Raw genomic sequence first — 8,234 nt, 5'->3', positions numbered from 1 at the left:
TGAGATATAGATCGCTCAGAATTGTCGGAAAGAGTGAGACAGTCTGGTCTGTGGATAGTCAGAGGCCGGGCTGGTGGTTGGCATGGCAACAACGATCCCTCAGTAGCTTTCAGCGAGCAGGTCCTCCTACACACCCTTCGTTCGTTCGTTCGTTCGTTCGTTCGTTCGTTGGGTTCGTTCGTTCGTTCGGTGGTTCGACAATCCCTTGTGTAATCTATTCAGATTCGACACCCACGCAAGGAGCCAATATTCACAGGGTCTACATCATGGTCCCCTTTCTCCGTGACGGGATTCATTAGACTGCGATAGAAAACGGCCATTTCTTTTCTACCTCACTGCGTGCCTTGAAAATTGAACAGAAATTTGATAAGCAAAATATTCTCGATACTGAGATAACTTCAAAGTTGTTGGTTCATTGAAACAGTATGATATTTCATAATATTTGGTAATGAAAACTTTGGAATACCTTCGAAAGCTTACTTCTTTCCTAAGTATTTCTTTGAAACAAGTAGTCTCATTGGAGATTAAAAAATGTCTCTAAGAGACCTGAAGTCTTGGAAGACAACGCGTTAATTTCGAGGTGTGAAACGACTTTTCACCTTCCTCTCTCAAATTCAGCGCAGCAGAAGCGGTGTCAGAGCTTTTCTGAAGCCTGGGATAAAAAACTTTGCTAATCAAAAAAATGAAAATAAATCTCAACTCGGATTGTTGGAGCCGGTTACAATACGCGCGTCCGGGCTTGCAGACGACAGTGAGCCCCTATAACCCCTTTTCGCTAAGGGACCTTGCGGTGAGAGCTCTCAGGTTGTAGTCGAGGGTACTTGTGAAAAAATGCGTTGGAAACAACTGTCGTATACGAACGTACGCGCCCCGGGAACTGGCTTGTACATCGCATTGGGCATGTATGTAGTTGATGTACATATGTGCAGTGCCTGCACCGCCAGCAGGGTGAGGGGGTAGAACGACTCGCGGGCAAAGCAACGACGCCTTTGACAGCCCAAGTTTAAATTCGCTAGTGTATACCCACGGCTGGATTAAGTGCAGCCTAATTCCCTCGCTCCATTCAATCCTTATTTTACTGTCAAAACGGAAATAAATTGGGCTTCGCCGATTTCAACTTCTACTCGACTTATCTTTTCGTCATTTTTTCTTTTTTATCCTCTTCTTACTCTTGTTACGCGACATGCGTGTTTCCCCCCCTGACGTATTCGCGCAAACTCGTTTCAACGCACGAAACACTCTCATCAAATTAACACGCTGATTAATTGCACGCTTTGCATCACTCTGAAGACTAGTTTCGTCCACTGATTCCTTCAATTACCTAATTCATTTATTTAATCTGTACTTTTCCCAATTTCCCGTGTCAGTGTACCTACTTATTTGACTGCTCTTTTCTCATGATTCGTTTTTATTGTAGGTATGATAAGCGACATTTGATAATTGGTTGTATTTTACGTCTCCTTACATCTATCGAAAAACTGTTCCGCGTATAATACCTTCAATGTTTCGTTTGTCTGGGAACTTTCTCGCACATGACATATAGCCATGCAAGAGTGAATTGATTCCTACTACAATCTCGATAATTTCCAGTCTGCAATCTGCGATGTGTCAAAATCGACAGCCATCAGTCGATGTCTCGAAAAGCTCGAGGATCAAACAAGAAAATAGATACACCCTAATATTTCCAATGATGCGATGAATAAAGTTATTATACCCATTAACTATCCATGCCGACAAGTATCAACGTTGGTTTTCCGCTTATACACAGGTGGACGTGTGTACTTTTGTCAGTTTACGAGTTGATCCTTAACGGGTGATATGCGCGGAAGAATAATTCTAAAGAGTTGAAAAATTAGTGATTGTACCGCATGAGTAGGCTGGTAGTAATTGTGTCGATGATACGGGGAAGGTGGAGGGGAGAAATACGTCGCGTGTTCCACGGGAGTAATTAACAGCGTCAAACGTCAATTACCTATACTCCAAGGAATTAACCCGCTCACCATTCAGCCCGATGTTCTTTTCAATCAAACTTACGCTTCGTTATATATACTTTATGCGATCAACTTTGTAGACAAGATAATGACAATGTTCAGAAACGAGAGCGGCATTCATGGCATTCGTCGCATTTTGCTTTCCGTAGTATAGAATCTGCCAACATTAATATCTGCTCATGTAGAGACGGGGTTCCCTGGTGTTAATTAAACCGCCAAAGAAGACATCAGCGTATGTTTAATGTTTGATGCATGTTGAGGAATCCAATACTAGACAAAACCTTACTTGTTTTTGTGATGAAGATTTTTGAGAAAGCCACCATAACAAAAATATGATCATCGACCAAAAGCAGTTGAATTCACGAAGTAATTTCACGATCGAAATTCATCTTAAACACGAGTTGCATTTATTTGAATTTCAAACGGACTCTTTTCTCTCGTAAGAATTTCAACGGACGATGATCAAGGGAAAAGCTCCCGTATGGAAATAACGTCGAGGCCTGTATTCACGAGGTTAAGACACGGTATAATACACGCTTTATGTGCGGCATTTTGCGCAGGCATTAAATTCACCAGGCTTGTGTGCAGAGTTGGCGAGAAAAATGAGGGACCCGAGTACCTACCTGCGTGTGGTTTGCACAGAGGTTCGTAAGGTGCATAAGAGAGATAGGGGTATCTGCCACGCACGATCGGACTGCACCTCCACCTTCGGGCTCAGCTTTGGATAGTCGAGGCAGGCAGGCGCGTCTCGGCCGCGTCATCACGCATACACGGCAAAACGAAGAGTCCCGCGGCTCTCGCCCACACCGCCAATCACCGTCCGCCTACTAATGAACCAAACCTCGAAGCCAATGGCGCCCCGACGTCCCTGCGTCGCTTACCGCGCAACGGGCCTGTATATGTGCCGACCCGGGATAAGCAAATCCGAACCCGGACAATCCGTGGAAACCCCATGCAGCCACCTTATCTAATACTCTTCGTTTTTCCCAAGGGAGTCGATTTTTCACCAATCAATGTAACGGCGAACAATCCGATGAAACGGTACAGACGATTTACTCACACCGCTTGACGTGTTCGTTATACTGTTCTAATTGTCATGGGTTTAGGACTCCGTAGAGATTTTAATTGTTCATTATTTGTCGATGGATGGTTAGCAGGTATACAGATGACGAAAAATCATGGATGCGAACTCTTTGATCGCTGATTACAACACTGATTACACTTCTGTTAAACACAAGAGACAAAGTGTAACGTGTGCGATCGGAGAAGAACGTGAAATCGGCGTTTGAGGTCAAGCTTCTAAGAATTTTGACACACAGGTGTTGCTGCGCAAAAGCAACGGAGAGTTGTTGAGTATGTGGTCCAAAAGCTACGGAGAGTGATTATTTTTCTCAGCAGTGAAAGAAACGATTTTGAAACCTGTTCCGTATTATATTATCGTCTTTCATCACTCGCGCCATGGGATTAGGTATTGAGAAGAAGAATGCCTTCTTGAAGTAGAAAAGGCAGAATGAAAATACCGCTTGCGATTTTCGGCTCAGAAAGATTCTATTTTCCACAACAGGATGCCACAGCCTGGAAAATAAATATTTCAACGCCATGGAGTGTCCAAACGAGAATTCAAACTTACGACGAAAATTTCGAAGCGAACGTTCCGTAGGATAAACTTACATCGGGACGGGATTTTGATCATTGCCAATGTGAAGTCGAGGAAACGCTGAACCGAACGACAAAATCCTAGTACTGTGACTTGACCAAGATGGCAGCAGTCGCTAAAGTGTTCCCATCGGTTCTCCAGCACCCATCGTGAATGAAAAATCTTGACACCAGGAAGCTGCCGCTGGTATGGCCGGTAAGTAGTCAGGTATGCGGACTTCTTGAGTAATGAAAAAAGCGTTCCTCCACGCTCTTCGATCGCGCCACTCGCCGTTTCTTGCCGAGAGGAGAACCCACAGAGAGGAACCCAAGCTAAGCCAAGCCAAGCCAAGCCAAGCCAAGCCAAGCCAAGCGAGTGAGCGAGCGAGCAGCAAGCGATGGAAAACACGGCAGTGTAATGGCGGTATAGAGCCTAACCACGGCGTGGTGCTCGCGAAGGAAACCCCCGATAAGGAGGGAGTGTCTACCGCCATAATCACAGCCTCCAACGCCTCTGCTCTATGTGTGCCCTGAGTGCCCGAACACTCGCAGCACAACCTCACGTGGTCGTCAATTGCGGTCTGCACACACATGCAGCCGTCCAGGTAACGCGTATTTACTCGATGCCTGCCAGGTAAGCTTGGTGCCTGGTGCCTGGTGCCTGGTGCCTGGTGCCTGGTGGGTTGTACTTGGTGCCCTGAACCTCCCTGTGCTGTATACCTACTTACACCGTTATCTCTGGCTGCGTATCGCGCCCCAAATGCACGGAGGAAAAATGCTGAAGACTTATTTGCAGCGGGCAGTGACGCGTTCCAGATTCAGAACCATAGTTGCGGGGAAACGGCGGAGCGCATCGAAGTCGTACCTGCGTTCGAATACCGCTTTGAATGCTTGTGAGAAAGTCATTCGGTAAAGTGACACTATAGTCCACCGGACCGCGAACAAGAACAATGATTTTAATTTTTCGACTTTCATGCACGAGTAGTTCGGTCGGTCTGGTCAACGTTTGGATCTCCGGATTGTGCGGTGCTTCGACCATCTGAAGCAGCGAAAATGCCTCGAGTTTTTTTCAACTCAGGCCGCAGTGCAGCGTGGAAAGAAATTGGATTTCGCGCTGAGTATGTATTATTATGTTGGTATAGAGTATGGGAGAAAAGCGGTGCCTGGCGCCCTGGCAAAGTAAACCTTGTGATTTATGTGGAACTGGAACGCGAAGGAGGTAACGTTGCATATAATGCATAAAAATAGTCTTTCCGTTCGATATTGAGTTAACTTCAGCAAGATTTAATCGCTTATAAGTTACGAGTTGGTAATTCAGATTCCTATACGTATATAACTTGTTTATATTTGCGATATGCACATTACGCTAATGCAAACGGTATCGCTTCTTCTTACTCTCTCGTGCGTAAATCACGCAATCTCTTACGTTATGAGTATTTTCATGGAAATTTTTATAGTAGAACAAGTGCCAGACGGTTGAGCGATCTTGAAGCGGAGATTCTATCCTCGGTGTTCTCTAGCTCCAACTTCGTGTTACCATCCTCGGTATAACACATTCTCTAGTTTATAACTGGTCCTGATCCAACCAATCACTAGAGCATAGCAGAACAGCTACGCTGCTATTAAATGCTACCAGGATTCACAATTTACTACAATTCTTATCTCCAGCTAAGAAGAATATATGCACGTACACACAATATGACTCTGAAGAGAAAGTCAAAGCTTGGTTACAACCCATAAGGGCTTTGAACTTATGCTTCGTGACAGTGATAAAAGTTAAAACCTACAATTCACTTATAATGTAATCTTCGAATTGAATTCCTCGAGTTTGCTTACCTTAAAAATGGAAATTGAATCCAGAATAGTAAGCGAAGAACCATAGCTCCAAATTATCGATTCTCGATCAGGGTCCATAACAAAGATGGCTAGACATCCTAGGATGTCAAAATAGTTGACACTCGTTGCACTCTTTGAATGCAGTTGAGTTGACGTGAATTTTTGGAGAATCAATTTCGAAGCTTCCTCTGTTTATCTTCTGACAATGAATCTCATGCGTACTGCACCATCAAAATCCATTAGGAATCAACAAACGTCATCGTTACTCTTCGACGACAGTTTAAAGTCCCATAAGGACTCACTCAACACGTAACTGTTGAAAACGCGGCGTGGCTTCATTTCCCGCTTCTGTGATCACAACGAACCTCGGGGGTCTCTTCCTCTTCATCTCGCTCTCTCAATGTCCTCTGGAACGTAACGTCTCCCTCACTCGCGCACTTTGAATCCCTGAACGGGACTCGATGTCACAATCGCGATCGCAGCCGAGCTCGAAATGCGTCAAGCCGCAGCCGAGCCCAAAACGCGGCGGATCCGGCGGTGCCCTGGCGACGCTCTCGGCACCCGCATCCATCGAAATCCGAGGACTCTATAAGGTGGTTTCCATCCCCAATAACTGGCTAGCGCCAGCAGGCCAGCCGCTGCAATCATTCCGGTAATGATTGTCATTACGAGAACGGCGGGTAACGGCGGGACAGCGGGGGAGGAGGGCACAGGCGAGGGCGCGCCGTCCTCGAAGGCTGCCCACGAATAAGACCTGACGGGATTGGTCTGCATTACTATTGCGTCTCTGTCTGGCTCCTCGTCGCCCCCAACAAACGGGGTCCGTCGGTTGAACTGCACAGTGTTCGGAGGAACGCGGGGATGTCAACCAGGCTCGTTATTTACTTTCCAATGTAGGTACCCGCCATTGCTGCACCCGCTGGTCACCCCAGAGGGGTGTCCATGGATTCGCCCCATGTTATATATCAAGCTCTGGCTAGCAGCCAGAGTTAGCAAATAAGACAGAGCCGATCCCAGTGGTAGAAATTTCGTCAAGCCTCATGGATGGCTAATACTCTCAGAGAATTTTAGGCGTCAATCTCTACTGAATTATTCTATTCTTCGTGAAAAGTTTAATACAATTGGCGGCCAACTTTCGATGCTAGGTCCAGCTTCATATGTCCAGTTCCTTCTCGGCGAGACTGTCTTTTAATCATGACTGGACTATGGATGGACGGATGGATGGAGAGAGACGTAAGGATATCCAGTTCGACAGACGGTTGGACTACTGATCGGTAGATAAAAGCTTTTCTCCTCAACCGATGTGGTGATGGCACCAAACTGACCGCGACACTTTCCAATTTCAACTACAAAGTTCTCATCTCCGAGGAATAATGATGGCGTAAAGATGAGGTTGATGGTCGTTTCGACGCCTGATCGATAATTCGGTGGTCATTACCCGAGTGGTTTCGACAAATTCTGCGTCACACAGGCTATTTCAGCAACTGCACAAACTGTGCAAGAGATATTATTGTAATGTGTGTTACCTACCTATGATTACGAAACGATGGGGAGGCTATCTTTCTCTTTTATTTCCGGTGGGGTTGAGCAACTTGACCCGAAATCGACAGACAGACGGAGGAACGAGTACTTCACCCGTAGATTATTATTACGGTATATAACGTTTCGAAGGAAGTCGGTTGGCTGGTTTGGCCTCAAAATGACGATGCCGTGACAGACTAGACCGCAGACACGTTTCTCTTCTCTTCCTTTATATCTCATACCTTCGCTTCTCTGCTGCCGCTGCAGCCTTTTACCTCGAGCAGAAGTCGAGGAGAAGAGGTCAATTCCTTTCATGACTGTCTTTCTTCATATGGCTTGGACAAGAAGAAGCAGAATTATCAAATAATCCCTAAGAAAGAACATTTCTCTTCCCCTTTTATAATTTTTTGTTTATTTTCCATGCAAAGCATATAAATTTCTTTCGATATATGTTGAAACTTTTTCGCACTTCCAGCGAACTTCTATCCTTTCACATCGTTGTGTCTATTTAATTCATCTTATTTCTCTCTTTTTCTGTGCCTACCTCCTTTCAGCCATTGAAAAATATATTCTCGCCACGCGTCTGCAGAAGCTTTCTTTGCCCATGAAATTCGAACAATGTCCTTTAATTTTGCAGGACGCGGGTGTCTTTTTGACCTTTGCTGAACTCTCCGTGTAATCATCTTATTCAGTCGATATTGTGTTCGTTTACTCGTTAGAACGCTTCGAGCGTGTTTGCACACGGCGTATGAATGGATTAAGTAGCGAACTAACCTGTATGATGCTCGAGTAACTGTTCTGAATAGGAGATTATCCCATGGGGCTGCATGTTGCCCTGCGTGTCAAGGGTGGCTCCTGCTTTGGTGGGAAAAAATGGAGTCTTCATCGGTCGAACAGTTCTACAACGAGATCTTGGAGCGGACTTCCAATTATCGTTTTACGCGCGAATTGTGAAAACGCATTTAAAAAAATTCGAAATACATTTTCAGCGTCCAATGATTCCGTTTATAAAAAATTCATCCCTCTAATATTCGGTAATGATAATTTATTTTCTGCATCTCGGGTTGAACTTGTGAAACTTGCTACCCTTGATGAGGACTGTCATTTTTCCTTTTCCAGCCCTTATTGTTTCCCCATTTTTTGCAGCGAGAATCACATTTCCTACCCTCTTCTTCCTGGCTGTAGAATTTACGCGGTAAAAAACCCGGCTGGTCAATAGCGAATATTATACATGAGTAGTATTAATAGATC

The sequence above is a fragment of the Diprion similis genome, chromosome 8 (genome assembly GCF_021155765.1).
Source record: "Diprion similis isolate iyDipSimi1 chromosome 8, iyDipSimi1.1, whole genome shotgun sequence".
NCBI classification, from domain to species: domain Eukaryota; kingdom Metazoa; phylum Arthropoda; class Insecta; order Hymenoptera; family Diprionidae; genus Diprion; species Diprion similis.
This window is presented reverse-complemented; position numbering follows the sequence as displayed.